Source organism: Marmota flaviventris, chromosome 15 (genome assembly GCF_047511675.1).
Source record: "Marmota flaviventris isolate mMarFla1 chromosome 15, mMarFla1.hap1, whole genome shotgun sequence".
NCBI lineage: Eukaryota > Metazoa > Chordata > Mammalia > Rodentia > Sciuridae > Marmota > Marmota flaviventris.
Window position 1 is genome coordinate 39,476,425 of NC_092512.1, and position 23,174 is coordinate 39,499,598.

At 38.5% G+C, this 23,174-nt stretch overlaps 1 protein-coding gene across 4 annotated transcripts in view; it reads right to left on the reverse strand.

Moving 5' to 3' along the window:
• Nucleotides 1-23,174, reverse strand: part of Cpq (carboxypeptidase Q) — a 449,500-nt gene that overhangs the window by 278,169 nt on the left and 148,157 nt on the right. The window lies entirely within an intron of this gene.

Below are 23,174 nucleotides of genomic sequence, written 5' to 3' on the forward strand. Positions count from 1 at the left end.
ACAAAAGCTGGGAAATAGGTGAGCCAGCAACCATTCACCTTGATAGGACGAAGGAGAGAGGCTTTTGGGTGCTGGGTGAGTGGGAGACCTCTGCCTATTAACTGCCCCCGTAGTGGTGATTTTAGTCATATTCATTTTGTTAATATAAACTTGCAGTTGGATAGGGAGGGAAAAAGGAGTAACAGTCAGAATATCTGACACTGCTATTCAAAGAATTCAGAAGTTAAGCTAGGACTCAAAAACAGAGGCTAAAATCAAAGTAGGTTTAGAAGATGACCTGATAAAAGCAAACACTGATACGTGGACCAGTCTTGATGAGGCCTGACACAAGATAGAGTAGCCCTCAAAATTAGGATTGGAGGGAAAATGCACAGAATGACCCCTAGTAAGACCTGGAAGTTCCCAAGAAGAATTAATACCTCCCTCCCCTTTTTCCCCACAAGACTTCTTATTTCTCTTACTAATCATAGTGCATTCTTTCTTGAGATCCTGTCTTCATGCACACAGATTCTCTGCTCTCACTTAGCACTGTGCCCAAAAGGCTGACAGGGGTACAGGATGGGAGTAGCTCAACGTCCTGCCTCATTCCTAGTGGTGTCCTCATGGAGTACAGCCTCTACTCATGCTTCTAAACCACTGAAGAGATGTCTGAGCATGATATTTATTAGCAAGAAAACAACCAGACATTCGCATTGCAGGCCATCATTCACTGAAAGAATTAATTTTGAATTATGAATTGAAGAACTACCACCTGCTTAGCATTTTGCTCCACTCGGTTTTCTGCATCATAGAACTGCTGCAACTCATCAGTCCAGTCTGCTTTCTGATCAACGCTGCCTACCTGAAACTCCTCAACAGGTCAGCGGTTCTGAGTTATGATGAACACAGGGACAAGAAAAGCAACAAGAAAGCAAACCTTTAGGAACAGTTCCCAGTGGAGGACAGAATACAGAAGGCATGTGATAAATATTTATCGACTACCTGACAACCAAAATGTCTTTTCTGGATAAAACGTGGACAGGAGTTGTAAAAGGGTGACTGAATGCTGCTGTGCTACCGAAGTATTCCACACTTACTCCATTTAGGGAAGAGTTTTCATTGTTCATTTTGATAGCTCACCAACAAGCCAGTGAAATTTCTCTGATTGTTCATCCTCATCTGAGGATGAGACTGCTGAAGGGCAAACAAAGCTCTTTTGAACGTCTTCTGTTCAGGGCATATGCCGGGGAAGAAATGACCTTCTAAGAGGAGGTCTAAATGTGCTCCTTCAGTAGGAGAGGAGGAGGTGTGGGGTTTCTGTTCTTGTTGTAACTGTTTTTTAATAAACATGCAGATGGTCCTCCTATCCGTCTGGACATTGCTTTCTGGCACTCCAAGCTTCTTGGACTTTGTTTATTCCCCTGAGAGATTTAATTCTTCCTCAGTGACCTTGAGGCACTATCTGTTGCTAAATTGCAGCAAGGCTGTGTGTGGTTGTGCAAACCCATAGGTGGGCTGCCCATGCCTATTAAAACAAGAGCCAAGGGAGCAGTTATATCCCAGGCCTGTCCAGGCAGAGGCCCATGGGTCTAGCCATTGCCAACCCACACAGGAGAGGAGGAACTTGGCCAATTTCCCTAGCACATCATATCACACAGGTAAAATAGGTACTGAAGGTTGGGCTGCCAGGAACAAAAAGCCTGGCTCCCAGGATGACTAGACCACTTGTATTTCCTGGGTACACACCAGCTTCTTAGCACCATACAAAGAATATAAGACCCTGCCCTTGCTCTCCCAGAAGTTAGGGTCTATAAATACATGTAGAGCAATAGCACTAGAGGAGTTAAACACCCTCTTTGCCTTTTTTCAACCCAGCACTTACCAAGATCTGAAACAACTTGGTTGCATGTTTATTGTCTATCTCATAACCATGGAGCTCATTTCTGTCTTGCTCTCCTTTGTATTTCAGGCTTAGCATAGGCTCTGTCCATACTCAGTCAACACATATATCCAAGCATTCAAGGCACCAGGACTGTTCTAGATACTAAGCCAAAGGCAGGAAACAAGATAAGTAAGGATCCTGATCTCCTTGTACGTATAGCCTGATGGGAGGAGACAGATAGCAAATAATACATAAAATAACTGCAAATAAAAATAAGTGCCACTAAAAAATAAAAGCCAGGAGTCAGTCTTGAATCTTTTATTCTCTCACGCCCCATATATCTAATCAGTGAGTCCTGAAGGCTCTGCCACAAAATAGCCCAATCTGACCACTGCCCATTGTCTCTGCTGCTACTACCCTAATAAAACTACCATAATTTTTCATCTGGACTCTTGAAAAGCCTCCTAAATGTTCCTCTGACTATCATTCCTGTTCCCCACAATCTACGTTCCATCCAGTGGCCAGTGATCCCATGAAAGCACAAATTAGATCAAGTCACCCCTCTGTTTAGAGTCAATTTCCATTAGGATAAAATGCGAGTTCTGAATCAAGGTCTCTATGGCCTTCCATGAGGATCTGGCTTGCCAGTCTCTGCACGTCTCTGCCTCTCTCCGCGTTGCTCACTCTGTTCCAGCCACACTGGCTTTCTGTCTATCTCAAGGCAGGTCAAACAGTTCTCTTCTCTGAGCTGTGTAATCTGCTCTTTGCCCAGAAGGTTCTCCCAGATCTTGAATGAACAGTTTTCTCTCATCACTCTCAACACTGAGTGTAATCTTCTAGAAACATCTTCCCTGACCAACATAACTGGTGTAAGTATCCCCTGTTCCCAAGTCAACACTCTGCTCCATTACCCTATTTTGTTTTTATAGCACTTACCACTATCTGAAATTGCCTTTTTTATTTGCTTATTTAGTTTAGGATTTAGGATAGACAGATCCCCATTAGTATATAAAATGCATGAGAGAAGGGACCTTTTTATTATTCATAGTCATTGTTGAATTCCCAGAACAAATAAATAAATGAGAGCAACTTGAAGGAAGTACTTTAGACAGTATCTAGGGAAGGCCCCCTGAAAAACTGATATTTCAGTAAAGATTTCAACGGAAAAAAATGAATGAATGAATGAATGAATGGATTCTTTCCATAGCTTAGAAGCTAATCCATCCATTTCTAAGAACCAGACATTTTCCTATTAGAGCTGGATTTATTGTCTTTGGCCTGGACCCTTGAATCCATGACAGGACACCATCAACCTCCTGTCCTTGGCCTTTATTGAAAACTATCTATTGCTCTAAGAGAGTAAAAAACCTTTCTGTGACTAACTAGAAAGATGGCTGTGATGGTTAATTTTATGTGTCAGCTTGACTGGGCCATGGAGTAACCAAGTATTTGGTCAAACATAATTTGGGATCTTTCTGTGAAGATGTCATTGAATGAGATTAATGCATAAATGAATAGACTTGAGTAGAGCATGTTCCTAATGTGGACGGGGTTATCTGAACAGTTGAAGGCCTGAATAGAAGAAAAAAGCTTGATTCTCCTCTAAGTGAAAAGGAAGTCCTCCTGCCTGACTGTCCTGACTGTCCTCAAAAGGAGACATCAGTTTTTTCCTGCCTTTGAACTTGCACCGAAATGTGCAAGTTCTCTAGCATGCCAGCCCTCAATCTGGAATTACCCCGTCAGCACTCTGATCCCAGACCTTTGGACTCAGACAGGAACTAAACAAGTGCATCTTCAGCATGTGACTCACCCTGAAGATCTCAGGACTTGTCAGCCTCTTAAAATGAAGACACAATAAAATTTTTCTGGATAACTTGATGTTATCCTTATGAATCCCCACCACTGTAAGGTAGGACAATCCAGCTTTGTGGCTACATTCCAGTTTTCCTCTGTCCTTCCTGAATATCATTCCTATATCTGTAAGTCTGGTAAGTTCCCAAACTCCAAACAACTAAAAATGTAAAAGCTAATGTGCCAAAGCCCCAAAGGCTCTTGATGAGAACAGCAGAAATGCAATAAGCTGCCTTGCTACATGAAGGTTCTCATGGCTATGAAGGTGGCTCAGGGGTCTTTTCCTTTGATTTCCACTGTAAGTTATTAATGAAACCTCAGCCTCCAGATTAGTGTGGCATTGACACCATTGGTTTTGCCCTTACTATGGGATTCCCAATACCAAACACACATATAATTTAGTAGAGAATTAAATAATAAAGGAGAGCACGTGTTGTGTAGATCACCTGGTACTTTTTTTCTTCACTCACCAATAAACCTTTTCTATGACTAAGCTTCATCACTGAATTATCAACAATATCAAACCTTCCAAAATATGTAAATTCAGAGCCAAAGCATACAGGCTGGAAAAAATAAAGCTTCTCATGTGAACCAAATATTGACCCAAAAAACATCAAGCATGATGCCCAGCATTATAAACATCTGCCCTGTTTGTGTACCTCAAACATCAACTTGCATTGCTCTTTCAGAAGGTCAGTTAAGTGACCAGCAACAGCCAAGTGCAAGGTTGAGGGAAAGAATTTCACTGCAAACATAAACAAACAGCAAATGTCACACGAATTACCAGTGTTCCAAGGAGAAATTCCATCTGTGTCTGTAAAGGTTGATCTCCCTCTTCCCGTTCTCAGGGTATGTTAAGAATATAATGATTCATGGACTAGAGCCTGCCACAGTGACCTGGCCTTGAATTTTAGATTGTTTTACATGGAATAGAAAAATCTCACCTTTCACTAAAGACCTTCCTATGACATTTATGGCCATAGGTTCCCTTTCTGGCAAGTAAAAGCCAATAAAATCACTCAGATTGTGTAGCAAAGGATGAAGAATTTTAAGAACACTTCCATTCATATCTTGGCAAGAACTTTCAAGCTTTAGCTGAGGTTGGGAACTGTCCAAAATGCCACTTTTTTTCAGCTTAAGAAATAGACCTGTTTACCAAACAACTATTGGGGTTCATAAATGAGACTTCTTCAAATATATGTCCAAATGTGCATGGAAAGCATCCATAAGTGTAAATAGTAATAAATTAGTACTGACTATCCTTGAGGGGATGCAGGCATGTTGGGCTGAGTCACCAATAACCCTTGAAAATTTTTAAGAACTTCATTCATATTTAAAGGTTCCTATTTGAATCTATCATGAACCAGTAAGAACAGAGGACAGAGAAAGACAGAGAGGCCACCTGGAATGTGAGCTGGGAGCTTGAAAAGCATTTCTCCAGTTGTGCCATCTGGTACACCCTGGCACTTGTCATCCAAATTGGTCTTCTCCTCAACAAATTTAGTTTCCCCAAGACAGTTCAGCTTAAAAGAGCTTGTACTGTCTATCTGACACCTGTCAAAAGAAGAGTGAAAGATTTCTCTAAACCCTGAATTGAAGGAGAGAAGGAGAAAAAGAGAGAGAGAGAGAGGTGAGCAAAAGCAAGGACAAGGCAAGAAGATGGGATGTGCCTAGAGCATGAAGGGGATGTGCAGAGCTGTTTCTTGGAGGGTTGGTGTGTTTCTATCTTCACCTGGAAATCTAATGCCAAAAGGTGGGGGAGGAAAGAAAAGAACCACTTCCAATAATTTTTGCTGACAGAAATATGAAATACAAAAATGGTTACAAACTACCTTCACATGCTCAGAGCCCTTTTTCTTTCTTATTTGTCTTATGTGGTGTTTTGTTATTGTTTTTAGTTAAGAAGGGAGGAAATAGCAGTGAAGAAATCCAATCTGCTTTTGACAGCATGACCAATGCACTTTTCCATCTCAGCTCTAACAGGATTCAGTAACGGGCAAGGGCAAGTAGAGGAGTGATTTCATCAAGCAAGTCTTGATGTTGAGGTTTACATATCTGCAGATCTGCTTTTCCCTCTGTGAGTCTTGGGGAGCTGCCAATATAGGCAAAAGAAGTGATGATAATGGTTTGAAGCTGCCATAAGGCAAATCTCTGGAAGGAGAAATCTTATAAATAATTACCAAGGAGGGCACTGACTGTGCCTTTGCCTTTCAAATTGGAAAGTAACAGTGAACCTAATTTAGGAACTGATATTTACCACAGGAAGGTATTGAATAAAAAGGAGAAAGGAGACAAGAGAGAAGGGTAGGTAACAAATGGACCTCAAAGAAATGTAACCAAAGATGAACCAAAGACATCTTTCAAAATATGTCTTCCAAAATAAAGAGTTCAATATTGTAGAAGCCTCTTTGGATTCATTCGATGGCATGAATGCTGGTGTTAGTACATTTATTGGCAGTTTTCTTCCTTTTATTTTCTTTATGCTATGGTTCAACCCTGAACCCTCCAAAATTCAGATACTGAAATTTAATGACCAATGTCATGGTACTAGGAGGCAGGTCCTTTAAGAAGTGATTAGGTCACTTACAGGTCTCATAGGTCCTCCCACTGTGAACAGGATTAAGGTCTTTATAAAAGGGGCCACTGGCACCATTCGACTCATGTGCTCTTTCATCTTCCACCATGTGAGCACATTGTGCTCCTCTCTGGAGGATGCAGCAATGAGGTACCACCTTAGAAGTAGAGGGCAGCTCTCACTAGACTACCTAATTTGCTGGCACCTTGATCTTGATGCATTCCAGGCTCCAGAACTGTGAGAAACAAATGTTGTTCTTTATAAATTATTCAGCTTATAACATTTTGTTACAGCAGCACAGACCGACTAAGACACTTTACTGGTCTTCTCAATTGGGACACATTTTGTGGTCTGTTTTGTAACTTTTATTAAAGTGATCCTTCAAAGACCCTTAACTATATGAGGTTTTTAAATTCTAGTTTAGCTATATTAAGAATCTCATATTGAAAAACATCATTGAAGAATTTTTTTTTCAAATATATTAGGGTATGATTTTGATGGAGTTAAATGCAAAACTTTATCTATAGCTCCCTCCTCCCAGGGTTCTTGTGAGAGCTCAATTGAGATGAGATTTATAAAGCACCCAATACTTAAAAGCTTGACTAAATGTTAGCTCTTTCCTCTTCTCCTCTCTGAATTAAAAGATTTCTAGAACTTATAACAGAAAAATCCAGATCAGTAATGGGCAAGATTTAGACATGCATCCATCCATACACTTAAATTTTCTAAAGGGAATAAATCTAATTAAAGATAAAAATCAGAGTTACACCATAATGCCTCTTTGGGTTATTTATGAGCATCAGAATCCCCTTTAAAAAAGTAATCCAATGAGCAGAATTTTAAATACGCCATGGTGTTATGGATACAGCCGGTGCTAAGCAACTTGAGGAGTGTAAGCAATGAAGATCTATTTCACAGCTTCTTTCCTTAGCAGGCAAAGAGATGACATTTTGTCAGCCTTGCCTCCCTGGAGATTAAAAACCAAGCCCCAGAGGAAGGCCAGGCAGTTTATGCATAGGCTCTTCCCTGCAGAGGAAAGGAAAACACAAACCCCTGGAAAGCTCACCTTTTCACAATGTGAGTTTCCATTTCCTATGAGAGTGTACAGGACAAGCTCACTTTGCTAAAAGTCATCAGAATGAACAAAATAACACTGTTGTGCAGCATTTTAGAAGAACAGATCCTTGTGGGGAGGCATAAAGATTAAATTGATGCATGACTAAATCAATTCACATTAAAACTTGGGAGACTGGGTGTAGTCTGATAGAGATTTACCATGAGACTTGAGAGAAAAACAAAAATGTTACTAAGAAGTCTCAGACATATGTCTTTGTCCTGCCATTAACTAACTGAGTATCCTGCGGCCCCAATGTCCCCTTCTGTGGAAAAAGGGATAGAGCAGATGTTATCTAAAAGTTCCTTTCAAAAATTTTGAAATCTGAGTTCTCAAAGTACATTAAGTAGAAATAGGAGGAAGCTGCTTATGAAGTGCCAAACTAGCAAACACTGGAGGAGGACTCTAAAAGATGCATAGAAATGATGACAGGAAGGACAGGAAGATCTCACTGGCTGACATCTGTGGATACCTCACGAGGAGGGCAGTACCAATCCATGAACCTCACAGGTGTTAATTCTTTCGACCCACTCTGACTTCATTTCTGTTACATTTTCTGTTTCAGTCAGCTTTCATGTCACTGTGACAAATATACCTGACAAAATAACTTAAGGAGGGAAAGTTTATTTTGGCTCATGGTTTAAGAGGTTCAGTCTGTGGTCAGCCAAAATGAGGCAGAATACCATGGTGGAAGAGTGGAGAAGGAAAGCAGCTCAGGACATGACTGCCAGGAAACAGAAAGAGACAGAGAGGAAGGGGCCACAGGAAGAACAGGGCATGCCCCAGTGACAACTTCCTCCAGCCAGGCCCCACCTGCCTACAGTTACCATTCAAGTTAGGACAGACTGATTAGGTATAGGTTCCACAGTTCAATCATTTTACTTCTGATTAGTCCTTCAGAAACACAAGAGCTTTGGGGAACACCTCCCATCCAAACCATAACACTCTCCATAATCTTGGACCACAATGATTGACTACAAGCATTGAAGATCTAGCTAACAGGAAATTGATTTAGCAATTATCGATTTGGTTTACAGGGATGTACTTATGTGGTTCACAGTTCTTCCCATTCTGGTGTCATAATACAAAAGGGTGGGGGACAGAGGTCTATTGTGATGGAATGCATCCTGCAATACTTGGTGGTGAAAGTGTGGAGATGGTGGTGGAAATGGAGAAGCTAGTCACTGGAAACATTCCCCCAATGATCAGACACAGAGAACTGTGGTCCAAGAATTCAGTTCTCAGTGATGCCTGCTTACAAGGGAAATGTTCTCAAGGACACACTCAATTATTCATAGTATGATATTATAAACACCTTTTCCCATTGTGTATTTTATTTTTCCTTTTTAAGGAAGCCATACAAAATGGAATTCATCAGAATTCTTGTGTATAGGGCACAAACCTGTAGTTGTGCTGTAATGAGCGCATCTGTGTATGAATCACACGTTTTGTCTCAACACATTGGGCAACATGTTAGTATATATAACACATCCTGTTATGAATGACTAAGTCTAGTGATTCCAAACACACATCATAGAAACGATGATTTATTGAAAAAAAGAGATGTGCTTTGAGTATTCATAATGAATCATCTTAGATTATTTAATAATCCAAATAGTGAAAATCACTTTGGGAAAGTATTTACATTTTTTTGTTAATTTGACACAAAACATTGACAAATACAAAGTTAACAGAAAGTCAAATGGGCCACTAAAAAGAGGCTACAGACAACATACTAATTCTAATGCTGTCAATTCATTGTCATTGTACAAGAAAACTTGTACAGTGTCCTTAAAACTTGTATCTCATACATGAAAGAAACTTGATAGCAGCTTTCAAAAGGTGACAACTCCAAAAATGTATGTGATACTATCAATTAAAAGGTGTAAAGCTGAAAGAAACTTTTCCAAGCTATCAATGGTAAAAACTAAATTTTGATCAAGCATACTAGATAGAGGAAAGACTAATTCTTTTTTTATTCTCTCTTTAGAAAATATAATACAATACAATAGCATTGTTATATGAAAAAACAATGACTATGTGAGCAAAACTTATAGAAATATATTGCACCTTGAGGGGTATTATAAAAACAAAATCTTGTGTTTGACATCTTTATTAAATTTGTTGCAGTTTCTTCTAATAAATACCAGCTTTATATCTATTTTTTTTTTGCAACTTTGTATTCTTTTTCTTAAAGAGGCCCCAAAATTATATAAGCATGTATGTCTATGAAACTTGGGTCCTGGGGCTGGGGTCGGGGCTCAGCAGTAGCGCACTTGCCTGACGTGTGTGAGGCACTGGGTTCGATTCTCAGCACCACATATAAACAAATAAAAAATAAAGGTCTATCAACAACTAAAAAGAAACTTGGGTCCTCTTCTAACTTGGAATATAGAAGATGCTTAGTAAATGTTTATTGAATTGATGAATGAATGAAGAAAGTTGGAAAATATTAAAATTAAATTCTTCTCCTAGACTTCAAATATTTACTTTATTGAGCAGTGACAGTGCAGTAGCAGCCATTCACAGATCCCTTAGACTGACTGTTGACCCCCTGGTTACCCCTTTAGAGCCATAGCAGGAGTGGGATCGTCAGAGTAGATGATCTGTTTGACTCTACACTGTGCCACAGATACCAAAGTATCTCAACTCAGAGAACATCCTGGCAGCCTCTGCTAACCCACAATGAGGCTCTAATTTCTCTTGGAAAAAAAGGTCTCTTTGAAAACAAATTCTTTAACATCCATGCTGCATAGTCGAGGGTGGGGGGAGAAAAGGGGGAGGGAGGGAGGGAGGAAGGAAGGAAGGAAGGAAGGAAGGAAGGAAGGAAGGAAAGAAGGAAGGAAGGAAGAGAGGGAGTCAGTCTGGAGAAACTCAGAAGAGATTGCTAGTTTTTGAGATTTCTGCTCGCTTATTTTAACAATTAACAGCAATTATGTATGAGGTGAAGGGTCTTCATTTGCATATGGTATACATTGGTAATGGTAAACTAAAAATAACTTCAGGAGTTATTTTCCCAAAGCTCATGCTGCTAATGAAAAAGTTCAGAGGAAATGGTATTGATTACATCTTGCTAATTAGCTGATTTATCTGGAGTTTGGGTAACTTGGAATTATTTTAAAAAGTGAATGCCTTTCAGTGCTTCATATATTCAAACTTATCCTATAATTCTAACTTTGATATTTATTAAGCATTTTGAAAATTTTGAGGTTTTATAAAAAAGAATGATGACAGTAATGAATTTTATCGAATACACTTGAAAAAGTCCATGAAGTGATGGCTCAGAAACCAAAAGAAAATTAAGAGGTTGGACTCTCTTTCCTAAAAGAGCACACTGGCTAATAAGAAAACCAGAAATAACTGCATTGGAAAAACATCTGCAACTTCAAATACAATGATTGATTCAGGCAAGGATATCAATGGATGCTAAAATTTTGCTAGGGGAACTTAAAATTCACAAAGTCTCAAAGCATCTCACCACAATTACAACACATTTCCCCTGCAAAGGAGAAATTCTACCTTTCAGTGAAGAAATCCACAGAGAATGGCTTGGACAAGATCAAATTTACACTCACCAACAAGGAAAGGTGACATTTTTTGCTTCCTTATGTGATATAATAAGAGGGTCACAATATTATTCATATAAAATTCTGGCCAAATATATTAAAATTGAATCTAATGAGGAAATGATCAAAAAGTTCAAACTGAAGGATACTGTACAACACTGTGGTCCTGTAATCTTTAAAAATGTCAGTGAAATAAAATGCTAAAAGGAATAGGGAACAATTCCAGATTTAAAAAGAAGAAGAAACAAGTCTCTTTATGAGACTAAAGCCTTACCCTTGTGGTAGGCACACAGGGATGTATCCCAAATCTTATATAAGCTTTATGAGGAAGGGCCATTCTGCAATAAGTTATTTTCTAGAACACAAAAGAAGATTTCTTAATCACCACTGTTATCTAAGAGTGCAAGGCTTAAGCAAAATTTTTTTTTCATTGAGATTTATTTAATTTTTCTACTCACTAACTTCTCTACCATACTTGGAACAGGGTGGTTTTTATGCATCACTGTGTGAAGGATGATGATATTTGAATGGTGTTTTGTAGTTTTGTTGTATCTTATGTCTTTATTTTTTTTCCTTTGTTGCTATTCTTCCTCTCATTTGTCTGTTCCCCTGGTTTCTCTTTCCACCTATTCTCCAACCAAAACCAATCTGTGAATTTTTTAATAGAAAAATTATTGTATTCATTTTTATTATAATTCTTGACAATTTTGATTTATTTTTTTACTGTATTTTAAAAAAGTATCTCTACTTTTTCCCAAGTACTGATATTGTTTTTTCAGTCCAGGTACATTATTAGGTTTGAGAATCATTGTCTTGATGGAGCGGCACAGGGTTTGACAGGGAGCAAAATTTAATGTTGTCATTACACAACTTTTTTGCTTGTCAAAATTCATATCTATGTCCCTAAAAATAATGTATTTTTCTATTTTTATCTATGATAATTAAGTCCAAATAAACCCCAATTTTAAAGTAATAATAATTAATAGTTATAATTAAGCCACATGACAACTAAATGTAATGTCCTTGATTGGATTATAGAATTAGAAAAGAAAGACAGAGGTATTATTGGGGGTGGAGAGAAATAGTCACAGAATTCTGAATATGGATGGACTTTGTAACATATAACATTTGTATAAGAATGTTAAATTTCTTAGTCATAAAGTGATACTGCAGTTGTTGTTTGTATGAAATACATACTAATATATTTATTAGTGAAGTTTCTTCATTATTATCCCTACTTTACTTTCAAATGACCCAGAAAATGAGAGAAAGATGGATGGCATAGAAGCAAATGTGGTATAAAGAGAGAGAGAAAGAGAGAGAGAGAGAGAGAGAGAGAGAGAGCGCACCAGGCATGGTGACATGTCTGTAATCCCAGCAGCTTGGGAGGATAAAGCAGGAGGATGGTTAAGTTCAAAGCAAGCCTCAGCAACAGCAAGGTGCTAAGCAATTCAGTGAGACCCTGTCTCTAAATAAATACAAAATAGGGTTGGAGATGTGGCTTAGTGGTCAAGTGACCCTGAGTTCAATCCCTGGTACTCCTTCCTACTCCCCAAAAGAGTGAGAGAACAGAAAAGTATAAAAGAGAGAGATTAAGTGTATGTGGATAACACAAAGCAACTAAAAATTGATAAGTTATAGGCTTCATTAATATTTAAAACCTCCCATCAAAAGACACTATCCAACAAAAGAACAGGCAACACATCGATGAAGGGAAAACACATGAAAAACCTGTATATGACTATGGACTTGTATCTAGAATATATAAAGAACCCTCACTCCTGAATAAAATAAATTATGAAAGGGCAAAAACTTGAGTAGACTCTTTACAAAGGAAGATTCAGGAAATAGGAAAATGCTCACCAAACCTTCAGGGAAATGTCAACCTCGTCCAACAGCAAGGCTAAAATTGAACCGACTGACCAGGCCAGGAGTAGGTGTGAACGTGGAGCAGGTTGAACCCTTCCTGCATGGCGGGGGAGTGTTAGACATACAACCACTCTGGAAATGCCAGGCAATTTCTTATGAAGACTCAATGAGTTCTTTTCTATTCTTTCAACTTTACCACAGATTGACATTTTTCACCAAAAAAAAAAAAAAAAAAGAAAGAAAGAAATTGAAGGAAAAAATCTGTGGTAGAGTTGAAGATGGACTTGATGGCAGTGTTTGCCTAGCATGGAGGAGGCCCTGGGTTGGATCCCCCACACAGGAAAAAAAACCGTGGTATTTTTTAAAGAAAAAAGCCATGATACAATATGTATCTGTTCTCTATTCTTTTATCATAGCTGATTTTTAAAATAGTTATTCATTCAACAAATATCCCTTGTGTACCTGCCCTGGGCCAGGCAATCTCCTGGGCACTGAGAATATAACAGTGTCCTAGAAAAATACAATTCTGATCCCCATGCAACTTATATTTTTATGAGAAAGTATACGCTAAACAAGTAGATAGGGAGGCAGAGTTGCCAAGTGCCATTAGGACTCTGAGCACACAGAGGAGTGTTATGTAGAGAATTTGAGGGAGAACACTGCTCAGAATTGTCAGACCAGAAGTCATCTTCATTTTAAGCCAAAGTCTAAGGGAAATTAGGAAAAGTAGGTTCTGAAATCAGAACTATCTGGAACCAAGGTCTTTGAGCCCACATGAGTAGAGTTCTAGAGCTGGTTTTTAAGATAAGTCATCTCACAACAGCCTACATCCTTCATCCCATCATTATCTAGCAATGACAATGACAATGGTAATCAACATGATCAAGACAAACTGTCAGTTACAACTCATTGATTACTTCCCATGTGCTGGTTCTGTGTCGAGTGCCTGATCCCACTTGATTGTCTCAATAATTCTGTCAGGTAAATAGCATTCTTCCTGTATTACAGATGGGGGAAAATAGGCTCAGAGATGTTGAGTAATGTACTTAAAGATCACAAAGCATCTATGAGACAGAACCAGTGCTAGTACCCAGTCTGTCTGAATCCTTCGTTAGTGTCCAAATCTGCTGGTAGTGGCTTTTGGCTGGTATTTTCTCCAGTGGGCCAAAGGAGTCAGAGGGTTTTGGTGCAAGAGGATATGTACAGTCATCCTTAAATTGGAGTATGTGGAGAAGAGCAGGGAGAAAAGCACATGTAATAGTAAGGATTGGCTCAAAGTTACTCAGAATTCTTTTGGTCCCTATGCTACACTAGTCATTTTTCAAAGGGCACTGCATAAGCAAACAGCATTCTCATAATCCTGAAACCTGAATTCAAAATGCATTAATTTCTTTTTACCACTAGAGATTCAGAAAAACATGCCATGGTGATGTAATTCTTAAGCTGGCGCTTTTGATAATCAGGAAGCCGGAAAATAGAAGGTGAACATTTATATATATTTTAAAATTACGAATGCAAAATAGCAGCCAAGAATAAATTTTTACATCAAGGTTATAAGTAGATGAAAAATGACAGTCTATACTAGAAATGCAAACAGACCATTAATTATAGCAGCCTCACAAAGCACCATAGTAATATGCAGTTTGCAATACTTTACCAAAATTTACATAACTATAGAGTCTACTCTCCGGTTCCAGAGATTCTATTTTTGATAAGTAGCAATTCCAAAGGTCAGTCACCTCATCTATATTATTATTCAACATTTATGATTGTGAAATGGTGACACCTTGAATTTACATGTTAGCAAACTGGATAAGCTGCTTGGGACTCTTACACATTCATTCAAGCACTGCTGTGTGCCAGGGATTGTGCAGAGCCCTGGGAACACCTACAGGAACAAGACTGTGTAGCCTGTGTCCAGGAGAACTGTCAATTCAGAAAGGCAGACAGACAAGCAGACACATAACCCGGCAGAGTTAGGAAAACCTATGGAGACAGAGATCTAAATGGCAATATGATGTTAGGGTTTGTCTTCCAACCACATAGCTGCAATTATAATGTACCAATTCCTAACAGTGACTTTAAAAAAAAAAACTAAGCTCTTCCCTTCTTCCTTCTTTTCCTCCTTTCTTCTTTCTTTTTATTCTTCCCTCGCTCCTTTTCTCTACACTTCCCTCCCTTTCCTTCTTTCCTTCCTTCTACTTTCTTTAAATAACTATATCTAGTCATTAGTTAGTAAAACTATACAATAGTATTTGACATGTTTTTAAAACTTACTATGCATCAGACAATAATATCATTTCATTTCATTTCCACAAAACTCCTAGGGAAAGGTTCCATCGTTTTCCCTGTCTTATAAGAAATGGAGGCATAGGGAAGTTACCCAGTTTGCTAAGGTCACATCTGTCAAGTGACTGAACAAAGACCCAAGCACTGCTGACTCCAGAATCCAGGCTCCAAAATGCGATGGCCCAGCTCTCTCCATTATGAGGAGCATGCCTGCTCTCACTACCTGGAGCTATACTACAAGTTCAGTGATTAAAGAACATTTTGAAATTTCTAACTAAGGTCTTCCAAACAAAGAATCTGCCTTTTAAATAACCAGAGAGGAGGTGGGGAGGTGGGGGAAAGAAAAGGATGATGAGAAGAAAAAATGCAGCCTTCAATGTGGGTCTTCTCTGGTTTCCCCCCTCGGGAGCACGGTGCCTCCACCAGCATACATGATGAGAAATGGCATTCTGCTTGATTACTGTGCATCTGTTATGAGGCTCCGAGTGAATTAAACAAAACAAAACAATAAAATAAAATTAAAAAGAGGGGAAAGAGCCTACTAACCGAGACTGGCCCGGTTGTCCTGTTTTGAGTCAGAACCGTATTTTCCTTGTTTTTCCCCAGCAGGCACATGAGCCCCCTCCGCTGCAACAATATTTCACAACAGTTTAAATCAAGCTCGATAGCTAATTATTCTAAGGTCATATTGAAGAACCAAACCACCAGGACATCACAAATCCAAGACTGTCTCAATGTGAAGTATGCAGCATTAATTTTTTTCCTGTTAAAAACAAAGGAGGTAGGGTGAGCTTTTCTATTCTTTTTTATTTTTTTTCCTCTTGGAGAATAACTGGCTTTCAAAACTCATCCCAAATAGACCTCTTAACACATTTCACCTCTGCTCTGAATGTTTTAAGCTGGCCTTCTGATTACAAAACGTTCGTGTGAAATCTCATCAAGACGCTTTCTTAAGATGAAGAATGTTTTATAAATTGTAATGGCTTTAATCAGTGCCCTCTTTGAGGCTGTTTAACTCCACAATGTCGCCCAACCAGCGCTTCAATTATGTTACTTATTGACTCTGTATTAATTAAGTATCATTACACAGATTGATTTATATACTTTTTCACATCTCTCTCGCCAGATGGTCTAGCAGTTTCCCTCTCTGCACTCCAGAAAGATCACCTGGATGCACTCGTCTCTCCCCAGCTGCATGGTTTAGCAGCTCCAAGTCATCTCCAAAATGATTGCTCCTCTTCCTCCTCCTCCTCCTCCTTCTCACCATTCTATCAGAACACTACACAAAGGCCACGTGACATTAGACACAAGCCAGTAGTGTTTACAAAGCCAAGTTCTCTCAACAACTCATTCCCACCTCCGTGAATTCTTACCCAGTGCGGGGATACATTTTGCACAGCACAGGGAGCGCCTTTTGCTTCCTTAGCTGATTAAAACATACCTTCTGTTCAATTATCTGGGGCAATGGAGAAAATAACCAGAAAAAAATATGAATATTTGGCAATGGCAGTGTAACAGACAATTTGGCCTCAGCAGAGTTACCTTCTGAGTTATATTGCACTTGGGCTAATGTAAAAATTATTTTGCATGCTTGAGCTCGTGTGCTAAGAAAGCAGGAGGTGGAAGCCCCAAGGTATACTGCAGTGCAGAGTAAGCTAGGCTAGAATTTTAAATTGCCTTGGATGGTCAAAAACATGGATAACGAAGAAATGGAAATGCTGCACTATTTTTTTAATAATATATAAAAATCAGATCAATAGGATTTATGACCTTTAGACAAACTCAAAATGTCTAAAAAACAAACTGGCAGTGCTACCCTCTAGACTATCTAGATACCTACACGTCTCCTCATTGTCCAGATTCCAGTCTGGTATCCTCAGAGCAGAGATCATGAACACAAATGCCTTCAGTACCCAACCAGGTAAGGTAAAATACAAGGGGAAAGAGAAAAGCAAGGGAAAAGGGCTCATCCCACCAATAAAAAGGATTTGGTGGCTAATCTCCTGGGCGCAAGTTTGCCCTACAGAACAGGCCAGATATGTCATCAGGTCTGGTTTTTCTTTAAACCCCACAAACCCATACTGTTTTATAAAGCATACTATTTTTAAAAATATTAAGCTAAACTGATTTTTGATCTTTGCCTATCATACTTGAGTTCCTCCTCCTTCCCCTTCAAATCCAACCAGTCCTCAAGTTCTGTTTTTTTTTTCCCACACTATCCCTCCTGCTGTCTCTTTTATCCACTGCTATTGCCATTTCCATCGCCATCACCGTCATCCACACCCTCATTATTCTGCACTAGTAGGGCGTATCCTTGCTTTCCTCTGCCAAGTGTGTTGTGCACAAGTGCAGAGGGATCTTTCTAAAATGGTAATCTTTATCATATCTCTGTTTGTATATAAGGTATGTTGACATCAAATTCAAATCTTCATACATGTATTTTGTATAATGATGACCATCACCTTCCACCATTCTTGCTATTGTGGTATATATGTGTATTAAGAATTGTAATGCAAAAAAGAGAGAGAGAGAGAGAGAACATGTATAATGGCATAATTTGGCATGAACATACTTTATACACTGAGTTATGAAAAATTGTGCTGTAAATGGGTAATAATGAGTGTAATGCATTCCACTACTGTCATGTATGTAAATAAATAAATAAATAAATAAGAAATAAAATTGCATTTAAAAGCAAACAAATAAAACGGTAGTCTTAAACTTCACTGTGCAGCACCATCATCTGGAGGGGTTGTTAAACCTCAAATTCTGGACCCCACTCTCAGCATTTCTGATTTAATGAATCTCTTACTGGGCCTAAAGTTTGTGATTTGAACAAGCTCCCAGGTGAGGTTGCTGATTCCTTCCAGGGACCATTCTGAGAGCACTGTTCCAGAGCAGTGCTAACACATTCAGCAGTTCTCCATTTCCTCCATATTACACTGACAATGCCCCAATCTGGTACTCTGGATTCTTTAACCCTGACCTCTTCCTCTCGCCCCAAGGTTCCATTTCTCTGATTTCTTAGGAGACCTGGCTCCAGTAGAGATGGTCTGTTTGTGCATTCCCCAATACATCATGCACTCCCACCTTGCCTTGACCTTGTATAGAATGTTTTTCCACCTACTTTCTCTTGGTCTAGTTCTGCCTTCTCATGGGTTACACCCAGAACCCACATCCTCAATGAAGTGAGCCCAAATTTGATTTTGTTACCTTGAGTCCTACAACATTAGCTTTGCAGGTTGCTTGGTGCAAACTAAAGAATGTGGAATTCACAGCAAGAGGCTCTGAGTTTGAATCCTAGCAGTGTAACTTTATAAGCCATTTAACCACCCTGAACCTGTAAAAGAGAGATACCAAAATTTACATCTATTGCGTTGCATAAAGGATTAAAACAATTTAAGCCTTTAGAAAAGCATAGTACAAAGTTAGCATTTAATAAATGGTCATTCCCTTCTTTCATTTCTTTCCCCTAATCATGCATTAAGTATTACATATAAAATATATTCCCCTAATCAGTTATATTTTAACCTTGCCTCCTTCTCTTTCCTGAGATAGACTATTTCTGAAGAAAAAAAAATGCATATCTGATTCATCTTAGTAACCCTAGTCCCTGGAAACTTCTGAGTAGCTGGTAAGCTCTCAGAAAGCATTTACTAAAAAGTATGATAAATTTGAGAAACAGTATAAGACAAATGGTTCTATTAAGAAACTTTCCTCTGTAAAACCTAAATCTGTAATTAATTACATTGATTTTTAAAATATTTTCCCATTACAAAGAGAAGAGGTGTTTTACATTCATAAAAAGTGCTAATGAATTGACAGTCAATGGCGAATGAAAGGTCAGGTTGTTATTATAAAAACATCAATAAAGGAAAAGTCTTCTCTTTGAAGCCGGAGCACAGAACCACTAATAAAGGCAGTCCAGAGAAACAAAGAGAATAACCTGGAGATGCTGCTGGCAATAAGTAATGAGCTTTCTCTAGAGGAATCTGTCATGAGGCCATGTGACTATTCTACTTCCAAAATGGCCGATGACACTGGTGACTGCACTGAAAAGTGTCATATCGAACTTCCTCTGGGGATTCTTTAACTCTGAAGATAAGCAGCAACAAATTACAATATATATTCTGTTCTTTAGCATTGCTGACTTCTACAATATTCCTAGATAGAATCTAATATTGCCCACTCCCATAGTTAAGGGTGAAAATCTTACCAGGGAGAAAGGAACTATTTTTTTTTTTAAGTTAGCAACTGAAAACATCATTATTCATTAATGTTTTGGTAGAATATATATAAAAAATCTAGTGTTTTGGGTACCTGACATTTTCTTTCAAATACAAAGTTCCCTAAAAGATCAAGTCATTTTAAAGCTTACTATAGAGGTTATATATTTTGGTCAGAGATCACTAGGAATTGGGTCACCCAGTGTTATGGTTTGGATCTAAAAAAATATCCCTGATAGAGCTCAATTGTTAGGCAATGTTTCAATGTTCAGAGGTAAAAATATTGGATTATGAGAGCTGAAACCTCATCTATGTATTAATCCATTTGATAGATCATTAATTTGAATGGACTAGTGGGTAGTAATTGTAGGCAGGTGGGATGTGGCCTTGGGTTATATTTGTCCCTGGCTGTTCCTCTCATCAGATGCCATGAACTGAACAGCTTTCCTCTTCCATGTTCTTCCACCATGAAATTCTGCCTCACTTGAGGTCCAAAGCAATGGTATTAGCTGACCATGGACTGAGACCTCTGAACCGTAAACCCTAAAATAAACCTTTCTTCCTCTAAGTTGTTCTTGACACATATTTTGGTCACAGCAATGAATAACTAACACAATTAACACAATTTGTTTGTCACATAATTTACTATATAAACTTAAACAAGTTTATTCCTTCAATAGATATTTCCAGAACATTATGTATCAAACATTGAACTGGATGATAGGAACACAGAAGTAAAGAAAAAGTACACACCCACCCACATACCCACACACACGAAATCAATGTCTTTCTGGAACTGAGAGTCTAGTTAGTCTAGTATGTCGTCAGGAAGTCAGGGCAGACTGGACAGTTTTTCACCAAACTCACTCTCCTTATACCCTGAGCATAAAGATAAGCCAAAGTGCACAGCCTCCATATAATGGCATTCTGACCAGCAGAAAACAAGCAGAAGTAAGTTATATCCAGTCCAGAATAGGACTGACCATGAAAAAACCTCCTGGTTAGTGAATGACTTTCTCTCAATAACCCCTTCTTTTTCTGCTGGATACAGAGGATTCTGAGATAGAGATGTGGAGTCACAGATGGAAAGGAGCAAATGTCCACCTGCTGAACACTCCTTTGGCACTATTATGTAAGCAAGAAAGAGACCTCTGTTGAGTTAGGTGACTGAGATGTGAAGTTGTTTGTTACAACCATTAGTCTACCCAACCAAAGTATGAGCCAAAACTATCTTCAAAACATTGTGATACAGAGTATATATGGGATGGCATGGGAATACCATAAAGAGGTGGCTCACCTGGGCTACATTTGGATATCAGAGAGTACTTCCCTGAAGAAGAGCCACTAAGATAAATCTTGAGGAATGGAGTGTGACGGTGAGGAAGGGAAGGAGGGTAGCAGAGAAGAAAGCACAGGCTGTCATGAAACCCTGGGAAACATAGCACATGGGGAAAATGTTAGCAGCTCCCAGTGACTGGAATATGGAGTGAGGCTGGGAAACGGAGCTGCTCAGTCTGTATGTATTAAAATGATTGATACAGAGCAGAACCCAAGAGACTTAGTAACTTCTAGAAATGAGGGACAAGGGAAGAAAACAAGCATAATCAAGCGCTGCGTGAGTTAGAAGACAGAGGTTATTTTTACTGAGATAGAAAATGCAGAAGAAAAATGTGAAAGGATGAATTAAATTTTTAAAAAGCTAGAACCAAGATATCCATAGAACATCTAAAAGAAGAACCCGTAGGCAATTGGCAATGTGGCAGTGGTCCAGATGGGAGAGGTGGGCTTGGAAATTGTCAAAGCATAAAGGTGACTGAAGCCACAAATGTGATGGTAATGCTCATGTAGAACAAACAGAGTCAGAAGCTAGAGAAATAGGGACAGAGGAGTGAGAGAGCAGACAAAGAAAATGAATATGAAAAAGAAGTCATAAAAGCCAAAGAAAAGAAATATTTAAAAAGCAGTCAATAGTGACACATGCTTCAGAGAGGAGCCATAAGATGGTGGCTTGAGAAGTCCATTATATTTGATAACTAGGTTGTTATTTGTGACCTTAAGAAGTTCCATTTCGGTACTGGGAAAAGCCACATTGAAACAGTCTGCAGAGTGTAGGGGAGTGAGGACCTAGAGATAGGAATGCAGAACACTCTAAAGAAACTTGGTTCTAAAAACAATAAGCTAGAAGTGGACAAAGGAAGCCTATTTCATTTTAGTTTTTAGTTTTCAGGATGTAAGATGTAAATATGTTAATATGTCTAATTCTCTAAACTTTTACATAGGGATAATGCTTCATCTGCATGACCCTTCAGGATGTAATCACAATAAATAATACCACCTATGTGAAAGATTTTAAGATATTATGTAAAGGCCAGTGTCATTACACATTTATAAATGGTCAGAGAATGGAGTTTTAAAGTTGAATCCAATGAAGTATGGTTGACTATAAAATCAGAGAAAAGTTACCATCAGTCTAGATTTAGAAGAATAAGAATATGTTCATTTTATCCATATAACAAATTGCTGACCCCAAGCCTTAGAGGATAACATTTTGAAGTCTCATGCTAGACAAGTCCTACTCATGCTGTATCCTTGGTTTTTCAGATGTCTTCACTATGCCAGAAAAAAATAATATGCCAATGAACCCTGGCAGATCACGGTATATTAAGTCATCTGAGAATTTATTAGTCTTATGAGTAGTAGTCCTGAAATAAAGATTTCTGGCAATCTCCCAGTTTCACAAAGCAAAAAACTAGCTCCATAATTTCATTCTCATGACCAATGAAATCATGGTGAATGGCCATAGCTTGCTTAGTGTGTTATTCCAAGGGTGACAGAGATATTCTGGGAAGTAAGCTAGCCTTTTTAGGATTTCCCTCCTGGGAAAATGAACCATCCAAAAGAATATGATCCAATCACTTTTCACTAGTCATGAAGCCATTAAAGACTTTACAAAGAATATTATTTTTAGCACTATAGCACCAGTATAACTAGGTTTTCTCTTTTCTCTCATAAAACTCCTAACAAGTGGTTTTAACATGCCCTGTCTTCTTCCTCCCCTGGGAAGACATATAATCCCTGTTTTGTTTTGTTTTTTAACTCTCTTTCCTTTTCTCTGCACTTTTGTACCATTCCTCTCTCACTAGTTGCTAACATCTATTCCTCAGTTATTTTATTTTCAAGAGTATAGGATGCTAATTAAGGTCAAGCAGCTGTGTCTTAATCTCCAAACAGCAATTGTGCAGAATGAACTTACATACTAACACATAGATACTAAAAATCCAGTCCTGAAACTCAAATAAACACCATCTGCAATTATTTGTGCATTTAAAAAAAATGGACCAGGCTACAACACTAAAATGGCATTTCTTTTATCTATGTTACTCAAATATCTTATCCTTAATGTGTGACACAACTACATGTAACTATTAAACTAGGCCAAATGTCTACAGGTCAAGTTTTAGACCTTTTATCCATTGCAATACTGAATTGCATCCTGGGACTGAGAATTATTGAAACACTTGACCCAGCACAGTGGCACAAGCTTGTAGTCCCATATACTTGGGAGGCTAAGGCAGGAGAATCCTTGAATCCAATAATTTAAGGCTATCCTTGACAACACAGTCAGACCCATTTAAAAATAAAAAGCAGGCTAAGAGGAGTTAGTCTCCTAAAATAATAAAAACCAGGGTAATAAAGAAGAAAAGTCTTACATTGCTTTCAAATAATGCCACCAAATATTTTTATAGACCTGTAAAGATAATCAATTATCTTTTATAAGTTTGCTCAATTTAATCTTAATTTCACACATTTCTTCTTCATCATC